Genomic DNA, 26303 nt, shown 5'->3' on the forward strand with positions numbered 1-26303 from the left:
TAGGTGCAATATACCTAATTAGGTGGTACTTTCTCAATGTTAACTTCATACTATTTTTTTGCTTATGTCCACTTTTATTTTTAAGACATATAGACCAAGATACCTATATTTGATGATCAGTAAAATATCCCTCAGGAAACATTGGTGAATCACCAGAAACAATGTGGTCCAAGAGACTGACTGAATAACTTCTAAGCTGCAAAATATGGCTGCTCCAAAAAAGGATAGATGAGGTCCTTTAGGAGGCACATCTACACAACCCACAGGCCTCCTTAATTTCAAAGTCTTCTGTTGTAAAACTTCTATTTCAATTTCATCCATTAATCATATTTATTAATAAGTCACTATAGAGTTTGCATCCAAATCTACAAGGATACCAGATGTAGGTAGGGAACTGCCCCAACATGCTTAGAGAATATGAAACATTTAATGATAAGGTTTTGTATTTTTATAACATATAGTTTTGGGATATTTTGCACCCTAGAGCTGTAAAATTCACACTTTCTTTCCATTGATGTTGAGCTCCATTATGTGCAATTTAATTAACTTTGGTAAACAAGTATGACATGTTTTAATTTGTCTTTAGTCATAATAGTATGATTAATGTGCCTAAAGAGTAATATTGTCACTTTTTTTATACTTTCAGTGTTTACATGAGTCCATTAATGTGCCTTTGCTAGGGATTTAATATGCATGTTAAAATCTGTTCTTGTTTATTTACCTAAATGAAAGCAAGAGGAAGTTTGAAAAGCACAGATCCTGACTCTACCCAAGAATGTGTATGCTTTTATCTCTAACAAGAAAATCTTTAGTCATTTGTTTTCTCATAGGAAGCATTTGTCACATTTAAACATGTTCTTCATATTAATGCTAACTACATACCATAAGCATTCAAAAATAAAAAGCTAATTTCTTTTTAATGAAAAAAACTATACCTTGTATGTCTGAGTTTTAAATAGGAATAGTACTACACAAGTGTATGACAGACTTTCCCTTTTGTTCTCTCTGCCTGAATCATGCCTAAGCACTCACTAGCCTTCACTTAAAAAGTTTGCTTGTTTTCTATAACACATATTATACCATTCTCAGTTATATCCATTGTATTCATTCCTTCTAAAGCAATGTTTAATTTGCTCATGTACAAGTTGAAATGACTTGACCTTCTGCTTTATTTCACTACTCTGACCCCTTGTCAGACTGTTCATTCTGCCACTTGGTTCTGTCATATGATGGGAAAGCATTTTTCTTTGAAAGTGGCCTTTCACTCTTAGAAGGTCCAGGTGCAATCCAGCCAAAGGATTATCAACCAGAAGCTGGTAATAAAGCTACTTTCAGTTTGTTCGAAAAGCAAGGCTATGGAATTCAGCTCAGAGGAATAACCTATTTTCCACAGGGTTTCTGTGTAGGAACTTACGGAATGTCTCCCCTGTGCTTTGTAGATCTGCAAAAGCCATATGGCTCAGTTCCACATGGGGGGAGATGGCTTTAGGTATGTCATTCATTCATTGATGGATTCATTCATCAAGCTAATGTTTATTGCACTTCTTTGGATTGAGCCAGAAGAACTGGGAAAAGTCCAGAAATGTTCTTTTTGTATGTTGATGGATTACAATGAATTAATTATAAACATTCAGATAGAGACTGGTAGTGTTAGAGAAAAAGATGGAGGGAATGAAGAGTTTTGGATTTGTGTGCCAGGGTTACTCTCCAAGCAGGTTCAAATATCTCCCCATTTATTTGCTCACTTATTTGGCATGAGGCTGATTATTCCCAATATTGACCTGCAAATACTAAAATGCATAAAATTCCCATTTATCCATAACAGGAAATGGGAACTTCTTATTAACTGAATATTTTGATTAGCTAATAATTTAAAAGTTGCCTGGTGAGAGTTATTAGTTTTCAAAGAATACACACAAAAGTGTCATGAAAAACATGAAAATAATGCCAAGTATCATTTGTCCTTAGATGCAAAGTTTGAAACATTGTAGTATTAAGGTCATCCTTTGAAATATATCAAGTTTGCCATCCCCTACCGTCCTTTACATGAAACCCTTGAGACAAGATAAGTTTTCAGAATTCTAGGATTTTCTGACTTATACTAAATCAATATGGTTCACATATTATGTATTACCTGACAACCCTGGTGGATCTGGGATAGCACTTTTAAACAAATGTACAGAAAAACATCTGAATATTCAAACTCAGTGGAATAAAGACTATAAAATGCTTCACAACAGTTCAAGTCTAGTTTTTCTGGCAAATAAAGCTTTTTGGATTGCAAAAATGCCTAGAAGAGATAGTGGACCTCTCAAATCATAGTACTGTGCTTTAGCGTCTATTTGTCTGGCAGTTGGTTCAACATCAACTCTTAGGGACAGAGCCGGAAAAGCAAAATTAAGCAAAAATGGCTTCTGAGCTTCAAAGAAAATAGCTGTCACTAACCACCATGTGCTTTAGTCATAAAATCATAAAACTTTTAGAAGTCAAAGGGACCTTTGGAATCACTTACATTCTACAGTTGAGGAAACTAGAGCCTAGAGAAATGAAATAATTTGTTTGAGGTTGGTTAGCCACACAGAGTCATGCTGACACTGAATTATATGTAAAATTTATCTTCATTATTTAACAAGTCTGATGTTCTGCTAGTTTTCCCAGAATGTTCTTGTTTCTGAGTGACAGTGAAGAGTGGATTAGAAATGTGGAGAACCTAGAGGGCACTCTAGGGGCTGACTTACAAGAAGTGGAAACTGATAGAATGTACCATAACCTATCCTGGAGTCTAGACAGCATAACAGAGTCCTGTCCGGATGACAATACCTGTGAGTTGTTTGGGTGCTCCTTATAAAAGAAAATAATGTTTATTCATGAACACAAAGTGAAGGTCAACATGGCATTACTTGTTGCCAACCTATGCACCCCGGGTTAGACCTATTTCTTTTAAAACATCGTCCAATGTCAAAATAGAAAAAAGGAATTGTATTCACTTTTCAATGATATTTCAGTTAAATGGAATTTCTTAAGGGAAGAGAGACATGAAACAGCACTATTAATGCTATTGATGATTAGAGTTATTTTCAGGAAAATGATTTCCAGGTATGAAACAAAATACAGATGAGATCGTTCTTTAAAAGGATGACACTAAGGCATTAAAATTGTATTTTCAAAAGCAAGAATGTACGAAATATATTTTTTAAAGCTCAACAGAAAAAAAAGTTCAACAGAAAAAAATTTTATTCATTTGCTCTCTTAAAATGCAAATGGCCCTGAGAAAACTGACTCTTAATCTTACCAGTGTTTTTAGTTTAGTGATACTTTAGCTCTTTTCTTAAGTGCAGATTTTGATGTTAAGCAAGTTTGAGAATGTTTGGGGTTCAAAGAGGAAGAAATAAAAAGAAATGTGAAACCTGAGAAACAAATCTCTAGTTTTATAATCTGACCCACATTAACATAGTACCTTCCAGAATTATGCTCCATTGTCAGATCTCAGGATTTTAAGGTGTTTTTCTTCTTTCATTTCATGTATTTATTTGAGAGAAAGAGAGTAGGGGGTGGGGAGCAGAGGAAGATGGAGAAGCAGATTCCCCACTGAGCACAGAGCCCCACATGGGGCTGGATACCAGGACCCTGAAATCATGACCTGAGCTGAAGGCAGATGCTTAACCAACTGAGCCATGCAGGCATCCTTTTTTTTTGGGGGGGGGGGGGGAGGGCAGGGGGGTTATGTTCTTGTCTAAGAATTTTGAAGGCTTATTAATTTGCTTAGGCTATTCATATGCAACGTGACGTTCCTCATTTTCTTCTTAAAGAAGTTGGATCAGACTGAACAGAGATAAAATACTTTTCAGTCTCTATCCTCACTTAGGATAAATGTCCAAAGTGAATGCTTTTACTCTATTCTTCATTTTTATAGAAGAAATAAAGAATAAGTATGATATACTTATGAGTTTTGGAATGTAAAAGGTGACCCATTGTTAAAAAACTGGAGCTAATCACATCATTTCTTTTTGTTCTAGTAGTGTTAAAATATTAACAAAAGATCACTGTGGTTTCAATGGTTGGTTATTGGAAAATAAATTTAAGATTATAGTTAAATAATTGAATTTAAAGTATGTAATATATTATACCAACTATCAACATACGTGGATATTATATAGTTTGTAGGCCAGAGTACAGTATACTTAAGGCATACTATATAATAATCACTTAGATTAGGGGTTGGCAAACTACAGACCAAATCTGACCCGCTGCCTGTTTTTATAAATAAAGTTATATTGGAACACAGCCATACCATTTGTTTACATATTATCTGTGGCTTCTTTTGTGCTCCTACAGTAGAATTGAGTAGTTGTCAGAGCTTTTACAACCCACAAAACCTTAAATATTTACTGTTTTGCCCATTACAAAAAAGTTGACTGACCTCAAATTTAGATGATCAATTAGTTATTCTCAGTACACTCCTCTCTGAGAAGTTATGTTGCTTTAAATCTTTAAAGACCACTAGAATATCATTTGTACAATATTTTAACAAAATTAGGGGTATCTTTAAAAAGTTCCTGTATTTGTCTAAATGCACATTTTAGTCTTATCTGAAAAACCTGATTTTTTATGGTTTATATTTCTTAGAGTTTTTCACTGTTTAAGATACCATTACCAAGAACTGTTTTTAAGTGTTCTATGTATGGTACTACTGAAAAGAAAATATATAGGTGCTTTTGATTGCATTCTGCTATTTCCTATTCTAAATGACTTATGTTGGATTTCCATCAGTCATTGGCACACCTTGGGATTTTATACATGTCTCAGATCCTAAATGTGTTGTCTTGACCCCCTGGATATGCTGCTGCTTTCTTCCATTAACCGTGGAACATTGTCTATATTGTCTATATATAATTCCATCCTTCTGCTCTCTGCAAAATAGCCTAAGAACATTCTTTGTGAGTTACATCCTTTATTGTAAGACTAACCACATTACACTGCCATTATCTCTCCATGTAGACCATAAGCTCCTAGAAGACAAGGACCATACTGATGTCATCTTCCTATATGCCAGCCTTTGGAATCATTTACTAAACAAAACCTATACTTTTATCTAAAAGCATACTTTTAAATTTTTCCTCCTTTATTCATGTTTAGCAGATGAAATAGGTATGAAAGTAAGGGTGACAGGGGTGCCTGGGTGGCTCAGTGGTTGAGTGTCCCCCTTTGGTTCAGGGTGTGATCCCAGGGTTCTGGGATCAAGTCTCTTATCGGGCTTCTCACAGGGAGCCTGCTTCTCCCACTGCCTATGGCTCTGCCTCTCTCTCTGTGTCTCATGAATGAATGAATGATCAATCTTTTAAAAAATACCAGTTGGGATGACAAGTTGTCACCCTTTCTTTCCTTCTTTCTTTCTTTAAAAAAGATTTTATTTATTTATTCATGAGAGACACAGAGAGAGGCAAAGACCCAGGCAGAGGGAGAAGCAGGCTCCATGCAGGGAGCCCAATGTGGGACTCGATTCCAGGACCCCGGGATCACGCTCTGAGCCAAAGGCAGATGCTCAACCATTGAGCCACGAGGCATCCCCAAACTGGTATATTTTTGCGAGTGAAAGGAGAGCCTCCTGATTTTATAAGAACATAGACCAGAACTGTAGCCAAGCAAGCCAGGACAAATGGTCACCCTAAAATTTCATTATTTTAAAGTTACAAAATGTCCTTGACTATACCATACCCGATCACTAACTCTTTACATAAAATAGGCATAAAAATGACTTTGATAATGGCAATAAAATGACTAAAAACAAAATGTTTTAAAAATTGAGATAATGTCAGTTGACTTTAACCCAGTATTTTGTGCCTGATGCAAGCAACACAAAGACCAAGCCTCCTTCTTTTGCTCTCCTACTTCTCTAGTGTCTTCTCCTTGCAGTCATCAAGAAGAGCAGGAAAAGCAGGTGGCTGTCACTACAGACAATTGCCAATAAAAGAAAAAAAAAAACAGGACTAAGAAGGGGGCTGATTTAGGCTTGTGTCAGGATTAGGAAACAATATCTTGCACAAGGAATCTTGTTTCATTTTTTTTTCTTTTTTAAATCAGTTTCTTAAAGAAAAAATGTAATCAAGCATGCATCAATCTTGGAATAAGCTTCACTTATACAGTAAAACTTGAGCACATGTTAAATTATGCAGTTCACTATATTCAGCCAGGACTTTCCAGTCCACCCAAAGTTTCCAGTAAAGTTCTGTTTGACCTTTGTATAAAAAGACCACCTTTACTAGGTGACTTATTTTTGCTGCCCTCTTGGGTGGTCAAATGAGGCAGATTTCCGTGTTGAACAACATACAACCTTCTTTTTGCCAACTGAACATTACACTGGGATGTGGCTTGGAGGAACAGTTTCTCAATACTATAAACAACGGCTTTCTTGGAACAGCTTGTTGCTGAAGCATAAAGAGAGGTTACTCTTGGTTTAGCCTTGAGTAGCATGTGAATTGGTTAAGGAAGTAAGTGTGGCTGACCCACCAAATTACAGTGGCCATAATATAATTAAGTTCAGTATCCTCCCTGGAGGCTCTGAGAAGTATTATTATGACACCAAACTTAAAGAAAAGGAATTTTTAAGAGCCAGGAAATTAGTGAGAAGCAGTCTTTGGGGAAATGTTGCAAGGTTTAAAAAAATCAGTAGAAAAAAAAATCAGTAGAAACAGCATAAAAGTTGTTCAAGGAAAAAGGCTGGTTAAAATGCAAAATTTTGTTATCCGTGATCCTGAGTGCATTAAGTGTATCTTTCTAAAAGAGTAAGATGTCTTGGGTTAAAGATGCTATTGGAGTTAGAATGAGGGGCGGGGGATGGGGAATTAAAGATGTGTTCAAATATTGAAAACAAATAAAAATAGGAAATATTCTTAAAAGAAATTATTGGGAAGACATTTGCTCTCTGCTTATCCAAATTAAATTGTACTTAAAAATAAAATTTCTGATAATTTATACTAGTAAGTTACAGACTTCACATAGACTATTAAAAGGTTATTAAAGATGTAAATGATTCTGAGTGGAAAGAAGGGGACAAAGGAATGAGATAGTAGAGCTATTTACTGGCTTGTCATAAGGCCACAGCATTCTCGGCAAAACAGCTTGTGTGGTTGTCAGAGCTTCCCAATAGACTTTAGTCTGGCTCAACAGTCACAGGGACACAAAGTTTCTCAGAATATGTATGAAATCACAAAACACTGAAAAGAAAGATGCTTAGCCTGGATTTCTTTCCAAATTATTGTTGTTCAAGACATTACTCTTTATTTCTTAGGCTCCATGACAGATTGGCTTAAAATAGACGATCAGGTCTTCAGGGCAAGGGTGATTTATTCTTTGGTAATATACCACAGCTTTGTCATTCTATAGAATTGTTATATTTAGCCAGTCCTCTTATCATCCATTGGTTGCAACTGAATAATATAGCAGGTAATCCTACTTATGTCTCCTTCAATGTCCTAATAATATTCTCTCCATGTGACCTGCCTAGTGACATTGCAATAAACATTGCTTTCATAAAAGCAGAGTGCTTTGGGGTAGAGAAGGACAGCTACTAAATGTAAAGTATGACCCTTCAGATGACACTGGCCAAACAAATCAAGGGGCTTAATATAGTCTCTGGCAAATTCATCTTTTATACAGCCAGTCTTCTACATATCTTTGGTTTAGAGAAGGGGATGCACCTTTTAAAAATCCACTACATTTCAGAGATGTTACAAAACACACTTCCATTTAATCCTTGCAATAGTCCTATAATCTGGGCATTATTATCCTATTTTATAGATAAGAAAACTCGCATTCAGAAAAGTTACATAATCTTATAAATGATATGTATCTGGTAAATGACAGAACTACGGTTCAAATTCATGCTGTCTGACTCTGGTAGTTGTGCAAAATTCATTCAGTAACTGTCTAAGATCCAATCTGTGAACATTTGGAAAAAACTTTGTTCCAGAATCAGCACTGATTTCCAATAAGACTGTCTTCTTGCGCATTACATAATAAACTAATAGAAAGCTACACTTAGCAAGTTCCTGCTCCAAGCAGCCTGTTTTCAGATAAAGGCCAACCTTGGACTAACTTGTTGAAGCAGAAAAAATGGCTCCATTTGATCTGGCCTTAAGCAGTATAAATTGTAAAGGAAGCCAAGTGTGGCTTGCTAGAAGAGTCCCAGTTTGATACTGGTTGACAGAGTGCCCTTCTGTAGAATTAATTATAGATTCTTTTTTTGAAGTCATAAGCAGCTAACAGGTGAAAATGCTCTTGCAGGTATTAGGGAAAAGGTTCACCTGTGGTGAGATAAGCCTACCCCTATCCTGAGTGAGTGGGAAGTTTGATTTTTCTGCCAAAATAAATTGAGAGTCTAAATATTAGAACTATGGGGAAGGGTTATGCCCTTCTAATTTATTTAAAGAAACCCAAGGTTCTTTTGTTCTTTTGTTTTCCTAAGTCCATTTTATACTCCAAAAGGCACATGTCATGGGGAGCATGTTAAATGTCAAAGAAGCTAGGTAAAATGGTAGATATTAATTAACTCTGCCAGATGAAACACTTGTAGAGTGGGAAGTGAGGAAATGCATCATTCAGGAAGTTATTTGCCAAGAATAGAGGTTGAAAATTCATCCTCATACAGACAAAACTTCTCAATTCTCTTGTATCTCCTATTCTTTGCAAGATGTAATTACTTGTAAACTGAATGTGGGTACAGGGCATAGATGTTTGATGGGTTTACAGTGGGAACATCAAAAACTCTTAACTATAAATGTCATTGGAGCACTCATTTCTCCAAAAAGGTTGGTGTGTTGCTAATGTCATCCAGAGCCCATGCCACACCACTATGCAGATAACATTTGGGAGCTGGTTTTAAAAATTGAAATCATTTCAGTGATTTCAGATAAATACCTTCCAAAAATACAGATAAATTCCTTCCAAAGAGTTTGGGTTGCAAAAATGAAAAACTATTTTCCTAATACGCCAGATTAGGTCATACAGTTGTCTCAGGTCATAGTGTTTAAGCTACACCTGCACATATGTGATCTGAAAAGATAGTTTAACTTCAGAAAACTTTTATTAATGTATTTTATTTCACCCAGAAGGTGTTCTTTGTAACAAACAGGAAACCTCACTAAATATAACCCAAAGTTTAAGCAATGGAAAGGCACATAGATGATGTCGTACATTATAAATATTTTTTGTACTCACTAGTTTATTTCTAAGGAAATTATGAGAATGACATCATAATGATGACTGACTTTTATTGGTGTTTGTGCTCTGAAGCTCTAGACAAGTAGTTATAAGGAAAAACAAATTGTCTAGTGTTACTCCCTAATACTTTGCCTTATGTTTTCTAGTGACATTAATCCTAGGAAGTGATTCCAGGACTATTATATTATCATTAGTTGTCTTTTACCCATTTATCCCAAAAAACAACATGGTAGTAGAGCACAAAATTTGTTAAAACTCATAATGGGAAATAATTACCTTTTATTTTTGTCTGAACTACTGCTTCACTTAGCCTACAACTCAAAAAACAATTTTAGACTAGTATTTTATAGCCTATTACTTACTGGTATCAGAGAAAAGCTTTTCATAACTATTTATCATATATGTTACCAATAAGCTTCTTTGTCCTATTCATACCAAGTGGAAGTCATACATTCCCTAGATAAATCTCTTTAAATCATTTATTTGATACAATTAAGTCCTAAAAGAGTATAGGGTAGAGATATACATAATACATAGGATAGAGCTATAGGTCTTATAGTCTTCATATACTCAACATATAGTTGAGTGCCAATTAGATATCAGTCATGGGCTGAGTGCTGGGGTACAGTAAAAAAAAAAAAAAAAGACTTCCATTGAAGACTTCTTTATGGTGTAAGGAGACTGGTAGGTACAATCAACACCAAATGATACGATGGTGATGTTGTGTGGTGTGGTGTTCTGGTAATATGTAGAAAGTACTAGGTAGAAAAGAGAGAGGTGTGTTGAACTCTGGAGTCAGAGAATACTTTGTAGAAGAGCTGGATCTGGAACTTAAAGATCAGTACATTCCTCCAGAGCAACTGGATGGCGGTGGTCTTCCAAGCAGAGGGAATACCCAAGAGTAAAGGCATCAGGATGTGAAGTTGACTGGCTGAAATTGGAAGAACATGAGATAGAGCAGAAGATGTTGAGGCCAGAGAAAAAGATTAAGACTGCTTTGTGATTGGTCTTGTGTTTCCTGTTAAGTAATTTGGACTAGTTCTTTAGGTGATGAGAGTAAGAAAGTTTCATTAATGTTTTAAGAAGACAAGTAAAATAATTGGATTTTTCACAAACCTGCATGAAAGAGGTGGGGTACAGCCTTTCTAATCATCTGACACAGCCAATAGAAACAAAAACTTTCATAGCTAAAGAACAACAATGAGTCATCTTTTATCCTGTCCATGCTTTTCTTAACTCCATTTTGACCTGTATTAGAAAATTACTTGGTTCAAAGGAACCTTAGCTTTATCTGTGTTTTGACCAGTGCAATGGACAGATGCCATTGCACTGTTACCCAGCATTGATGCAAGTTACTCCAGCATTAATGAAGGCAGTTCTGTCTTGGGCCATTTCCTGCTTCTAGACTGTTCTGGAATGATATATGGTATTATACAAAATAATATTCACCGTACATTTGAGAGTTCTCTAGACAATCTCACATGTTTCTGTGATAGTCTGCTGTTTATCATGCAATGGCAAGATTGCTGTTTTTCAATAAAAGGAATAAATTACTTTATTATTATAGTGATAAGAAATGTGGGCTTCCAGATACTGGATTTCTAATATTTACATCATCAGGACCTTACATTTTGGTTATAAGAGTAAGACAAAAAATTTCTTTAAAAGTTTTATATCGAGATCCCTGGGTGGCTCAGCGGTTTGGCGCCTGCCTTTGGCCCAGGGCGTGATCCTGGAGTCCCGGGATCGATTCCCGCGTCAGGCTCCCGGCATAGAGCCTGCTTCTCCCTCTGCCTGTGTCTCTGCCTCTCTCTCTCTCTCTCTCTCTCTGTGTGTCTATCATGAATAAGTAAATTTAAAAAAAAATCTAAAAAAAAAGTTTTATATCATGCATATTAATTCTGATAAGTAATTTCACATTTCCTGCATTCCTGATTCCCACAATCCAGGCTTATAGGTGGAATATAAAAGGCAATATATTTTGTGTTTGGAAATACTTAAAAAAAGAGAAGAACAGGGACACCTGAGTGGCTCAGTGGTTGAGCGTCTGCCTTCAGCTCAGGGCATGATCCTGGAGTCCCAGGATCGAGTCCCACATCAGACTTCCTGCAGGGGAGCCTGCTTTTCTTTTCTTTTCTTTTCTTTTTTTTTTTTTCCTGCTTTTCTTTCCTTCTGCCTGTGTCTCTGCCTCTCTCTATGTCTCTCATGAATAAATAAATAAAATCTTTTTTTAAAAAAAGAGAAGAACAAAGTAGTTTCTTAATATTGATGATATTTGTGTCCAAAACTTAGCTGATCAACTGCTGTTTCTAGAATTTTACTTTTTTTACATTTACGATAATTATTAAAATATCTTTATAGTTTTTGTTAATGTGTTTGTGTTTATATTTTCTTTATTAATATTCACACATCACATATAAGTATCTTATATAACTGAATGAGCCTATGTAAATTGAGATTTCATATATAAGAAGCCCTTTATAAATTGGTTCCTTTATTTGATTTCAAGTAATTACAAATGTACATTAAAACAAGCAGCTTTACTGCAAATGCTACACATGAGAAAACCAATTGTTCTCATCAGTGCCCCTTTCAAGGCCCTCACCCTTAAAGTCACTTGTCACACACACACCATCAAATGAGGAAAAAATATCAAACATTTCATCTAACTGCAGTTTTCCCCTTGAAACCATCAAAGTAGAAAAAATAGTTTTCCCTATTGAAATGAAAAAATCCTGAGATCATGACCTGAACCAAAACCAAGAGTCAGATGCGTAACTGACTGAGCCACCCAGGTGCCTCAATCCTCTCTTTTGAAGCTGACCTTTTACTTTTCAAAAGTGGCATCTTAGTTTGAGGTTATATTTCTGACAGAATAATCAATGAATGAATGGATGATTATTCATCCTTGGTAATAATCTCCAACTCTGAATCCTCCCTTACATTTAAGGATAGTATTCCAGTTGCCTTCTGCTGTCTACATGAACCATAAGCCCACCTCTCTGCCCTCTAGCATGAGGAAGAAAAGAGCTGATTAGTGAGCATCGAATAGGTGCCAGCTGAGTGCTAGTAACTGTAAACTTTTATTTTGTGTATTTGCCATTTAAAAAGAAGCCCTGTGAAGTAGAAGTTGTAATTCATTTAAGTAGAAAAAAACCTTGAAGCTCAAGGGTGTTCTATTACTTTCCCAGAGTCAAACAGCCTGTAAGTCGCAAGGCAAGGATTCAAGCCTGCCTCTCACGTCGAAGAACCCTCATTTGTTCCACTCCATTAACGTTGTGCCCTCAGACACCTAACACTCCCATGGCCAGAGGGCACATGTGGGAGAGTGTCTCTACTCTTGTGCTCTTCCCTCGCATTTCTCTTTTCCTCAAGAATTAAAGTTGATAAAATTTCTCTCTGGGAGATGCTGTTCTTCTTTCCTTGGACTTTTCTTCCCTCTCTTTCTCTGTCCTCCCTGAAGTCTTGGCTTGAATGTACATCTTCACAGAAGCTTTCCCTGGCCCCCTAGTCTAAAGTAGATTCCCCTTGATATGCTCTCCCTGAACATCCTGTCCTTTTGTAGTCCTTTTCAAAAATTTAATTATGTATTAATTTGAGAGCTTACTTGTTTAAAGTGTCCTTCTCCAACTAGAATAAAATAGCCCCAGCCATGGCATCTAGTAACAGTGGCTCACTTTACTGAGTATCAACTGCCTGTGAGGGCCCACTCTACACCTCTCCCTTAACTACCTCCTGGACAACCTAGGAGACAGAAAGTGTCCTTTGAAGTTGATTAAACGGAGACACAGAGAGGTTAAGTCAAAAAGCTAACAAGTGAAGCAGCCAAGTTACAAACCCAGGCAATCTGAACCCCTGAGCTCATGCTCTTAAACACGAATGAGTAGGAATTTGATGCACCATGACATGGAAGCAACTGGCTTACCATATTTACCCCTGATGACTGAATGGGGTGCTGGGAATCTCAGCAAGGGCTGGGCAGTAAGTGAGGATAAGTGGTAATGACATTACAGGTATTGAAGAGAGTGGATGCCACCAGTCAGGAAGGTGGAACCTTTATAAACACTTCATTTGATTTAGAACCAGAAACGTTTCTTTGCATGGGGATTCTGTGCATTAAAATGGGAAGCATTTGCATGCCATCAGTTTTGTCCAAATTGCTACATATGTTGAATTCTAAACATTAAAAAACTCTCATCTGTCTTTCACTCCTTGGCTCTTACCTCAGTTCACTAAGAACATTATCTTATGCAGTTTGAATATCAGAAGTTTCCCCAAATTCTGTCTTTTGGCCCAAAGTTATATTATCATAGATATTTAAAGTAAATTTGTCATTGTATTAAGAATTGTAGAGAACAGAGCTTCGTTTGCATGGAACACTGCCCTACTGTGACACTTGCATGGAAAAGGGGGACAGACAGACATTGTCCTCCTTAAGATTGGTCTTCATATGTTTGAGGCAATAACATGCATTGTTCTTCATGTATGTGTATGCGTTCGCAGATTTTTTTTTTTCTTTTCTGAACTTAGGATATCCAAGCCCTCCCTTTAGTCTTCCTTCATGATTTTATAATTGGCTTCCTGTCTTTTAATGTGGACTTCAGATTTTTTGGATACCTATAAGTATCTATGTATATTATACGTATCTATATATTATAATATATGGTTCCACACTTATTCCATCCCAATGAAATAGTATCATACTTTCCTGATTACAGAAAACATGGGACTGCAAAAATTTATATTTTAAATTGTTACATAATTTAACATTAAGGATGCATTTTTCAGAAGTATATATCAATTGCTTTTATTCAGAATTAGTATAGATATGTAATATGTCAAACACCAAAAAGAGCTGCTGAATTTGGATATCTGACACATAGCAAAAGTTTGTTTTCTAAATGTTGATTTGAAGCTAATGATACTTTGAAATAAGGATGGTTTTTCAATATAAAAATGTTTTAATTGATCACTTTTTAGTCTTTTAGTGTTGCCAAAATTCTGCATTTGATCATTTTGCAAGATAGTAATTAATAAAAGTATCAACAATTCAAAGAATTTGATTTTGCCATTTTGATAAATTGTGAGTTTAATTGACATATAAATCATGTGAATACAAACCCTACTCAGAAAAAAATTTTTAAAGTACCATAATTTTTATATGACCTTGAGGTTGCAGTAATCTATTGCATAACTTTTGAAGAGAAGTCACATAGAAGAAACCTCATATTTTCTTAAATTTATTAGTGTTCCTTGGTGGTCTAAATGGTTGGGGGTTTTTTCAAGGTCTCTTTTCAAAGCAATAATCTTACTTAATCGTTTAATGTTTGTTCTCATATAAGTCAATTTGAGTTCTTAGAGTAACAATAGGAAATATATAATGGCCAAAAGCAGTGAAACATGGCTATGAAACTCAAGAATCCGAGTGTTATATTTCTATATAATGATGTGAGGATAATGCTTTTAGCTGCATGACCACCATATTAGCCACACATCATAAACAACAAATTTGATAAAAGCAAGAGGTCAAATTCATTAAAAACAACTTTGTACCTTTTCCTGTAGTTAAGCATTTATTTTTAATATTGTGATTTTCTTTTATTGAAAGGACCCTGAATCTTCCATTTTCTGACAGGACAAAAAGGACTTCTCAAACTACAAAGGCATAGACCAGATAAAACTATCAAGGAAGCATGCTTTATATTTCTAGGTTTAATGTTTAAAACAAAATGGTCAGACTTTATGCCTCAAAGATTTTAGCTTTAAGGATGGGGAGTTTGTATTAGTCCATTTTATTTCATAAGTTTTCCAATTAAACATTTAATATTCCTAATAATTCCATAAAAATTTACTTTCATTCTTACAAACATAAGAACTATTAATTTTCTTAAGACCTTAATTAATAAAATGAAAATTATTCTTCATTATCATAGACCAAGTCATTCTAAGAAACAATTTCCAAGGGATCCCTGGGTGGCGCAGCGGTTTAGCGCCTGCCTTTGGCCCAGGGCGCGATCCTGGAGATCCGGGATCGAATCCCACGTCGGGCTTCCGGTGCATGGAGCCTGCTTCTCCCTCTGCCTGTGTCTCTCTGCCTCTCTCTCTCTCACTGTGTGCCTATCATAAATAAATAAAATTAAAAAAAAAAAAAAAAAAAAGAAACAATTTCCAAGCTGCAAGACAATAGAAGGACATCTACTTTTTCCTACTCATTAAGTAAAATAAATTTGGGGGCTTTGTAGAAATTACTAACAAGATTTGCCAATACTTACCAACTTAATAATTTTTAAAAATAATATATTTAAGAATGATCCTATAAAGGAATCTTTGAGAGAGTATGAGATGGAAAAATGAAACTCCCCAAACATAAATATTTCCTTTATCCTATAGCATCACCTAATCTTTGGGCATATGAATATTTTTGAATGGATGTGCATTGTCTAATACACTTTTTGAATAATCTTAAATTCTCCCTTACTTTAATTGGATATGCAAATTTGAATCTAAATTCAGTATCTTTTATTCAGATAAATGTGTTGTACTATTCAATATTGCTCTGAGGTCACTGTCACAGCTGTTTGTCAATATCAAGAATGCATTTGTGTTTGTCATAAATCTTGGAAGTGTATTTTTAGATATAGTTTGTTTTTAGTATAGAGGAGAGATGCTTGTGATTTGCATCAGTATCATTAGAGAACACTCAAATGTTGGACTTGATTTCTAAAAATTCACTCTATGTTTAACTTTAGAGTATATGAATACTATATGTATTTTTTTAACTAAGAAAAAAAAATAATTATAATAATTCCACAGTGGCCAAAGTATGTATGTTTCAACTCAAAGATAAAATCAGGTTACCTCCAGTCTTGCAAATCATTTATTAATAAGCCGTTGGTAATAAATACTATCTAAATCATTTGAAAAGATGTGGAATGATCTTTATCAAAACTATGTGCTGAGCTTGGTGCTAAATATAAGTATAAATGTGCCTTTCCATTCCTGTAATTTTCTGAAGTCTGAAAGTTCTTTGAATGGTAGGCAGCAAGATAATACTTCTTGTACATAATTTAAATGTATTCCTCATCCGATTAAAATAAAACACATTCTGTGTTTCAAAATAACATTACCTTCTAAAATCTTCACTATTTTACGGGCCCGTTGAATTTGAGGATGGCTCTGACCTCTATCTATTTGGAGTAGCTTTTTTTTATTCAAAGGGCCTGTTGGAATTTACAAAGTTATTTTACATTCTTTGATTATCTAAAGCAACCTTCTGAGAGGGAGGAAAGATATTTACTAAAAAGTTTTTACTTGCCCCATTAAATAACCAAGTAAACGCCTTGAAAGGATTCTTGAGTGTTCTGCTCTATTTTTTGGTGGTATGTTAGTTTTTATGTATGTTTCATTTAAAAATCCAGTAAGAAGAATAATAAATGAAAAATAAAATGAATAAAAATCCAGTAAGAAATACCTCTTCCCTCGTGTTTAAATAATGATGTATTTAGTTATTTTAAACCCCTGCTTAACTCACAAAAATATTTGGGTGCTTCACATTGAAAGGGACAGGTAAATTAAAATTTTAAAGCAGGAGAAAATAGAAAGCACAATATAATGGAGTGAAATAATAAAAGAGATTTGAAGGAGAATAGAAGTATTCAACAATGGTAGTCATTGGGAGCTAATTGTGTTCATCTCTTCACATACCAGTCAGTGACATCAAGTTGCCAGTTTGAAATGGGCCACGGTGGGAGTACTCACACCATGGAAATATACACAAATCAGGAATTTTTTTTTTCCAGATAGTCAATTTATCAGCACATTGCCCTAAAACCAGGTTAACATTTGTGTTAAAATAACTGATATATAACCTTCATTTTATTCCCTCATAAAGCTTTGGAAAGTTAAGACCATTTCAGTCATGCCTCAAGCCATGAACAATGGGTACTGATGAAGAAATACAATCTATCCATTGTTTGTTCATTTCTTCATTTAGGAAATAGTTGGTGGGGCAGTGTAACATAATAGTTTACATTATTTGTCCTCCAATCACAGACAGTCTCTGCTTTGCCACTTCTGATTGTTCATTTTGGGCTAGTTACTCAATTCCTCTATGCCTCTGCATCCTTATCCAGAAAATAAAGACAATGACAAAATAGTGTTAAAATCTAAAGTTTTTATAAAGTTTAAGCAAGATAATGCTTGCAAATTACTTAGCATGGTCTCAGGCACATAGTAAGAATTCAGTAGTTATCTTTTAGAACAAGGCTTCGACTCTGGATAAAATTCTTCATAAGATACCAGAAAGACCAGAAATCCCTGCCTTCAGGAAGCTTACAGGCTAGTGGAGAATGATCTAGTTCCTAATTTACATATCTGACATTTTGCTGTGTCTAACAAGGTGGCTGCCCAATATTTTATCCATTTACAGTTTGGTCAAGAAATGTATACTTTTTCAAATGTAAGGTCTAATGAGTATTAAGCCTCTAAGTTGTAATAGCAAAGTTTAGTGTAGCTACAAAACTTTTCTAAATTATCTTTTTTATTCATTTTTAATTCCCATGAATATTCTTACAGTTTTTGTCAAACTCTTAATTTATTTTTATGTCACCTAAACACATAGCATAAAAGCTTTGCTTTCTCTAGATGCTTCCAACATCTCTATAAATTTTCTTTCTTCAAAAAGTGTTTAAGGCCAGTATTTTGCTTTTGAGAATTTATACTTTTTGTAGTTTTATTATTTTGCTATTTCCAATAGGTGTTTCACACAATTTTAATGAAGCATTTTTTTTCCTTTAGAGAAGATGTTTTGGAAAACTGAAATTTGGAATATCACAGATATTACTATCCTTTGACACATTTTGAAACAAATAGTCCCCAGTGTTCAAGCCATTCCCTGGTATCATACTGGATTCCTTGCGCAGTATCTATTACAGGTTCTATGGCAGCTCAACACTGCCTGGACAAAGGAAAAGGTCCAAGTCAGTCCACTATCTAATATGCCATACTATATCAAAAACCATAGTTCAAATAGGTAAAAAGCTTAGGGGAAGATAGAAATATGAGATTTCATTCCATCTGACAAATAGAAAGTTTATGGAAAATAAATCAAATATATATATATACATGTACTATTATGGCCATAATAGTTTTTAAGTATGTAAATGAGTATGTTTATGTTTTTCCCCATACATGTGAATTATCAAGAGAACATTAGTATTTGGGATAAGGAGCAACTGGGAAGCTGGATTTCTAGAAAAGAACCACTTCTAATAACTTTATTCTGTGTAGGTCATAACTTAAACCCAGCATGACTGATCTATATGGCTTATGTTTAAAAAGAGTGGAGAAGAGAATTGTTGAGGGAAGCTAGAGGTCTAGTGATTTTCATCCACAATAGCTGCCATTTGTACTTTTCAAGTCTGTTTTTGCATTTGCATCAGAAGATAAAATGTAGAGTCCTAAACACAGATTTGACATGGACCAATTGCTACATAACAGAAATCATACACTTCATAAAATACTTCCTAAAAATTCCGAATTGTTGGGTGTCCAGCAACAGCTCTCCAACTTCCTTTGAAGCAGGACAGATCTCTTTGTCAGGGGAGTGTGGTAGAGGTGAGCTTGGGTACTGCAAGAATTTGAAAATTGTATATAGGTTCTTGAAGAACTAGAAGAGTGGGTGAATATAATTAGGCAAAAATGAGGCCTTGAAGAGACAAGACAGTGCTTTGAAGAGCATTCAGTTATCAAGAAATGAAGAGAATAATTGGAGTAAGTTAAAGATGTATCTAAAAGAAAAGCCAAACCTGGAAAAATAGAGGCAATTTTAACAAGAAGAAAACAAGTACTATTATAATTGGCCCTCACTATATTCTGGCTTGTTTCATTCTCAGAGAATAATAAAGGTAAGAAAAGCCAAAAGAGTGGATAATAAAATGTTAATTTCTTTTAATTTATAAAAATGTTAATTTCCAAGTAAGATATGTATGACAGGAAAACTACCAAATTTTTCCCAAGTACTCTTTAACTTCAGTTTCTTTGATAGAGTTGATCAAGCTCTCCTTCTCCCCAGGAAGGAGGATGGGCTAATAAACCTCTCAGATTTTTTTCTGGAGTATTTTCTGACAGCAGGGGAGAGAGTTTTTTTTCTCACACCAGCCAGTTGTGTCCAACACCAACTGGGTGTCCATCAATTTCAGCTCTGATGCTAACTAGCCAGAGTTAGCCTAGAGATTGCTGATTAAGGGCTCAGTACCACAAGACTCAGTACCACAAGACTGCCTCCACTTCTGGGACCAGTTGCACAGAGGGTGCCCAGGCTGCCCACATTTCTACTCAGGTGACTACAAATTCAGGGGTTCCCGTAAGCCTCCCATAAACCCCACAGAACTCAGGAAATTGCTTTAATTACAATTACTGGTTTATTATTAAGTCTACAACTCAAGAATAGCCAGATGGAATTGATGCATCTGGCAAGGTATGGGGGAAGGGGACGTGGAGCTTCACACCACCCTCCCAGCACCTTATTATGTTAACCAACCATGAGGCTGTCTAAACTCTGTTGTTTAGGGGTTTTAGGGAGGCTTTATTATGTTTGACTGATTAACTCATTAGATGTGACTGGTTAAATCCTATGCACTGATAATTGAACTCAACTTTCTGTTTCTCTTCCTTCCCTGGAGATTGGCAGGGGTGGGGGTTCAAAGTTACAATCCACAAATCACATTTTTTGGTTCCTCTGGCTATCAGCCCTCATTCTGAAGCTCTCCAGGGGCCTGCCAAGAGTCACTTCAAGTGACTGCCAAGTCTGCCAAGACTCAGGTAAGGTTGACAGGGGTTTATTGTGAATAACAAAAGATACTCCTGTCACTCAGGAAATTCCAGGGGTTTTAGGAGCTCCAAGCCAGGAACCCAGGACAAAGACCACAAATATATTTTTCATTATACCATAGAACCAAATGATGCAGGCCCTCCCATAAACTAACCCAGGATCCTCAGGGAATTGACTCCTTCTGAGACCAAGTTACACTTTTGGAACTACTGAAAAGCATTGCTTCTCATTTTTCCCAGGAGTTGTGAAGAAATTAATGCTCTATAGGATGTTTCGAAACTTATGAACAAAACAAAGTAATACAGGTATAGTGAGCTTAAAATCCTCTAGTTAGTAGAAGTGGTTTGTCTACATTTAATTTTTGCCTTCTTTGCATCCTGTGATTGACACAGTAGTATTGCTCATGATTGAGTTCATGTATGTCCATATGTTACCTGACAGTCTTCTCTTTCTCCTCCTCCTCAATTCTGAAAGGTGTTCTTACTTCATTTTGAAGGGTGGTGGTTGCCCTTTCATCACTGACAGTAAAAGAGTGCTTGCTGTGACAAAGCTTCCCTTAAGTATCTCTCTGTGAATTTATAGATGAACTTCACTTGTCTCCTCTTTCAGGATGCTCCCAGTAGGGCATGGCCAAGACGGCTCAGGTCATAAATTCTTTTGATTCTTTTTTAAAAACAGATTAAAATATCCATGTAGTAGGCAGAATAATGTCCCTCTCCAAAAGATGTCCTCATTCTAATCCCTAGAATATGTTACTTTGCATAGCAAAGGGGAATTAAGGTTGCAATGGTGTTGAATTGCTAGACCACACCTAGGGAGATTATCCTGGATTATCTGGGTAGGCCAGTGGCATCATAAATTCTTAAAAGTGGAAGAAAAAGCAGAGGAGGTCTGAGTGGTGCCATAGGAGGATTCATCCCCATTACTGGCTTTGAAGACAGAGGGAGGAGGACAAAACCAAGGAATGCCAGATGGCTTCTAAGAAGCTGGACAGGAAGAGGAAATGGATTATCCTCTAGAGCCTCCAGAGAGAAACACAGCCCTACTGACACATTTATTTTAGCCCAGTGAGACCCATGTTGGATGCTAACCTACAGATTTTAAGATAATAGATTTGTGTTGTTTCAAGCCACTTAGTGGTAATTTTTTTACAGCAACAACAAAAAATGAATACATCTGGTATTGTCTTTGAACTAACAATTCTCAGACAAACCTATTTCTCATTTCTGAATAGCAAAAATTTCTAGTCTAAGAGAAGCAATGTTTTTTGCATGAGGAGGAGCCCACATTGATTTCCAAGTTCTCTTGTTCCTTTCCTGGTGTGTGACAACAAACTGTAGATACATGAATGACAATAAGGGAAACCTGCCTCCTAAAAAAAAGTATATTTTTTATAGAAAATTTTAAAAATATCACCATTCTCTTCTTATATTAATTGTCAGAAACTCCTTCCTTATTAAGAGAACACCAATTCGACTCAAGGTCTTGATTCATATCTGTGTCCTATGCATAAAATAAACTGGAAGATGATCTTACTGTTCGCAGAAACTCTACCTAATATTCTTCATGTAATTTAGATTTCATAAAACCAAGCTTTTTTCTTACCAAGTTTTAGAGTGGAGAAACTTTGGGTGCTAATATGCTAATTAGCCTGTGTGTCCAAAATTTCCCAGAATATAAATTCCGTTTACTACTTGTTTTTTGGGCCATGCACTTGTCTATCTAACCATGTAGCAACGTTTAACTCTCTCCCAACCTCGCACCCAAAAATCAGCAGCACAAAGTATGATGAGTGAAACAACTAAAAACTTACTATGTTATCTGACTTTGTTATTTGTTTTCATATATACTATTAGCTTCTGAAGGATAGAGATTGGTTCTTACCAATTGTTTTGTCTTATCCCTGGTACAAAGCATAATGCCTAACACATAGTAGGTATTTAATAAATATTTGTTGAGTGAATGTCAAATACAAACTTTTTTTTATGAACACTATATATAACAAGGTACATCTTGAGCTTAGCACTGCATTAGTTTAATTTACATTTCATTGCTTTCTCAATACCGTAAGGCCATTCTGTAGACTCCAAACTTGAAGTTAGTCATTTGCAAAGGGTCACTAAGAAAAACTGTGTAGAAATGAGAAACGATGGGATGCTTGGGTGGCTCAGCAGTTGGGTGTCTGCCTTTGGTTCAGGACGTGATCCCAGAGTCCCGGGATCAAGTCCCACATCGGGGTCTCTGTGAGGAGCCTGCTTCTCCCTCTGCCTGTCTCTGCCTCTCTGTGTCTCTCATGAATAAATAAATAAAATCTTTAAAAAAAAAAAAGAGAGAGAGAAATGATGCTTCTCGTTCAGGGCTGCCCAGTCTTGTCTGGTAAAATATAGAAGTCAGCATTCCCTGAAAAAAAATTAAAGCACATTTTAAAGATTGAAATCAGAAAAAAATTAACTAACTACATTGGAAGTATGAAGAGAGTATTTTCCTTAAAAATTATAATGAATGATTATGCCTACAATTTATCTTAAAAAGAATAATTATATATATAATATAAATATTCTATGTATTATATATCATGTATATTATATAATCATTTTACTATTATGTCTCTTTTTCTAATGGATCCCTCCATTGTCTTCAAAGAAGAATATTTTTGGTCAGTTGGTTAGAACTTTGATGTGTTCCTCAGGGAAGAGTTGGTCCCAAAACTAAAGGACAGAATCTGATCTTGTATTCACATCGAAGTCATCAATACTCTTTCTTTGGGGCTTTTGTTTCTTTTCTGTTGACCATGTGAAATTACTCCTGAAAGCTGAATGATAACTAGAATGGCAGTTAATTAATTATTTAAAGTCTCTAGGAGGGTTTTATGGTTTACTCTGAAACATGGGTCAATTTAAAGTCTACAGGGACATTATTTTCAAATCGTTCAACTACTTGATTTTTAAAAATCATTTGAGCTTGGCATGGCACTGCCCAGAAGTTGATGCAGTTTGAGAAAGCTGAGCAAAGGGAAGAAAGGGTCCTGTGGTAGGTGGCCTTATGATGCCTGGGTGACATTTCAGTCAGTAAACTTAAAAAAAAAAAAAAAAAAAGCATTACTCTCAAACTGAGGAAACCCTAACGCATTATTTGTAAATTACCTGTTGCCCATCTCTACCATACATACATTCTCAGAAGCATAATATGCACATCAAGGATTCAGTATTAATAATGAATTACAGAGTATAATATGAATGTTTTGATAAATCACTGTTTTTCACATAAGTCAGGATAAGCATTTTGGACATTAGTTAATGTTTCCAAAAGTATAATGTTAGAAGTTAATATCTTTTTGAAAGGAATGGTTCCCTGGACCATGACTTTTCCATTTGCCATTCTATTAATTGTTTTTTCCCATTTTTGCCAGCTTGGCTAAACTAATCACTAGAGATTCATTCTCCCCAGATGCTCACTAGAAACAATTTGATAATTTGACATTTCTGGAAGGAATCCATGATTTTCATTCCATAAAGCTACACATAATTGAGGGGAAAGGGTAGAGAAGAAGAAGAGTCAATAACATTAGTGCAGGGCTTTCCCCTGAGCCTGGAAAGCTGGTTTCTGTTGGCCTGCCATGCCTCTAGGCACCAATGCTCAAGATTTCAGGCTGGGCAGTTTTCTGGTGAAGACTAGTTGAAGCAGCCAGAGAGCCCTGAAGGCCTCAAATGTCTGACAGTGTTTCTGGTATTGTAGCCTCTAATAGATGCTGCTCCAAAATTAAACCTTTAAGCTCAATCAACATATTTCTCCATATAGATCTTGAAAAATGGCCCACACCTCAAAGATGGGTTTGCATTTGAGAGGTAAATCATGATTCGTCAGTCATATACTTCAAATAGACAATGTAACTCTGAAGACCCAATTCAAGCTAAATGTGAGTCTATAGATACTCCTGACAGTGGTGGTATATCCCCCCTTCTCAACCCCTGAGTCATGTTATACCATGTAGTTTACAAAGCCAATTTTGAAAGACACTCTAGCATATTTATATAATACATTACATTTTTTATCAATATAGTTATGAAAGTATTTCTCAGGAATAACTTAAGAGTCATTAGTCCTATATCTAAGCCAACCAGATCACTACCTTGTACCTGGAAGTTAAGTTTAAAAATGTGAAATCATATGTAACAATTAAACAAAACGTACAAGCTAAAAATTTCAGAATTATGGGCTTTTTAAAATTGTGTTTTAAATTTATTTTCTTGTCATCCAAATATCTCATTCTGTTTCCATATTTGGCACTTCAATAAATGCCACTGATGCCCCCAAATTCATTCATTGGATAGGTGAATCTCTAAAGTGAATAATTGTCTTCTGTCACTTGTGGATTCATTTAAATATCTTTCCCCATCTTTCTACAGTGCATGAATTCTACGTTCCTAATTCCTGAGAAGCAGTTAGCACAGTTTTAAGCCATGTTGCTCTCCAACTCAAATTCTATTTCAGATGATTTGCTTAAAAACTACAAAAGAACTACTTTAAGCAAAAGCTTCTTATAGTGGAACACAAATATTTGTGAAGTAGGCATAAAGTACTTACCCTGCACTCACAGCTTTTAAAGTGAAATACATTCGGAAGAGGAATTAATCACAAACTAAATCCCACCCCCCCCCGCTTTCTTATCCATTCGCCAAAGAGGTTTAAATGTGCTTTTCTGCAAGCAGTCCTTAGTTATGCATTCCAGCTTTCATTGTCTCATAAGATAAGATACTTGTTTAATGAAGATATAAAAAAATAACATCCAATCAATATTAAAATCACTATAAAATGACCTGAAAAATAGAGGTTCATTTTTCATTAATCATAGTCATTAGATCTATACCCATCAATGAGATTGTTTTGATTGAAATTCATACTATGCATATTATGACATACAAATGGAGAGGTTGACTTTTTTGACGTTTGAATAATGCTTTGGTAGTAGTACTGGGAGATTTGCATCCACTTTAGTATTTATACACTCTTAAAATTTGGTTGTTTCCACTTTGTATGGCATATATCTGAAGCAGTTTTTATCTAATCCAAGAGATAAATCAAACGATGTTTACTTAAAGTGAGCTTTTACGCCTAAAACTTCAAACTCTTCAATCCATATAGAATCCAAACCACGCACAGCTCTTTGCTTTGGTAGTAATGCATGCTCTTCTGGGGAGAGAAGAGCATAAGGGTGCTTCCATTACTGAGTATACCCTGTGAGGAAGTCGCAGGGTTTGGAGATTATTGCCCTCCTGTAAGACTTCTGAGGGTAAGTTCCAGCTGTTGGCCACAGGAGATGTGGTGTGTAATGAAATCCCCTGGGCAAAGTGATGTACTAGCAGCAGTTGCTTCATACAGTTTCCATGTCACGTTTTTCACCAGTTTGGATAATTCCTCAGACTACAGAGAAAGCGCTCCCTGATTCACTAGAATTTGAACTTTTAGTCTCTGATCTGGATAATTTCAGATACTTTAATTTCATGATAGAAATTCTTAGACTACTTGTGGGATAAAACAAATGCTACAACCATATTGAGTTTCATCTAGCTGAGTTAGCAGAAAATAAAGATAAAATGCCTTTCTGTTTAAGAACATGATGATGTTTTAATTGTTACAGCATTTGGCATGCCTAATGTATACAATCCTTGACATTCATACAATAACAAAGAAAGTTGTTTGGGAATCTTTCTTTTATTTCCTAGTGTCCCCTTTCCTCTCTGGTATTTCTCTCACCCCCGTGCCAGCCCTGGTTTTTAGCTCTCCTCCTATTTCTCCATCCTTCTATAAAGAAAGCTCTATGCTGTGAAAGACACACGTAAAAATACCTCATTCCTATGTAGATGGGCCAAGGCTGCTTATTACCTAGTTATGATGAACAGACCACCACCGTTGTGACAACTGATGTAGATGCCTCCAGGGTAAAACAAAGGTTTACATATTACACAAGCAATTTAACTGTTTTCTAAACATATTGCCAAGACAGTGGGAGTTGGCAGCCCACACTGTGTTTTAGGTTTGGGAGACTTGGATTAGAAGTGACTGCTGATTATGAACCTTTTTATTTGTATTCTATGAACTACAAGCAACCTAGTAACCCAGCAAAGAATTCTTCACAGCACTTAAATTTGTCTTCCTAGCTTCCCAAGATTGCATACACAAATCACTTGACAAAAGTGGTGTAAGGGTCTTGTGCACAGATAACCACACAAGACAATTGTCCTGTTCTAACCCT

General features: G+C 35.7%; 1 protein-coding gene across 5 annotated transcripts in view; it reads left to right on the forward strand.

Moving 5' to 3' along the window:
* The window catches only part of HHIP (hedgehog interacting protein), a 93396-nt gene that overhangs the window by 30410 nt on the left and 36683 nt on the right, over positions 1-26303 (forward strand). The gene's annotated exons all lie outside the window — the stretch shown is intronic.

The sequence above is a fragment of the Canis aureus genome, chromosome 13, assembly GCF_053574225.1.
Source record: "Canis aureus isolate CA01 chromosome 13, VMU_Caureus_v.1.0, whole genome shotgun sequence".
NCBI lineage: Eukaryota > Metazoa > Chordata > Mammalia > Carnivora > Canidae > Canis > Canis aureus.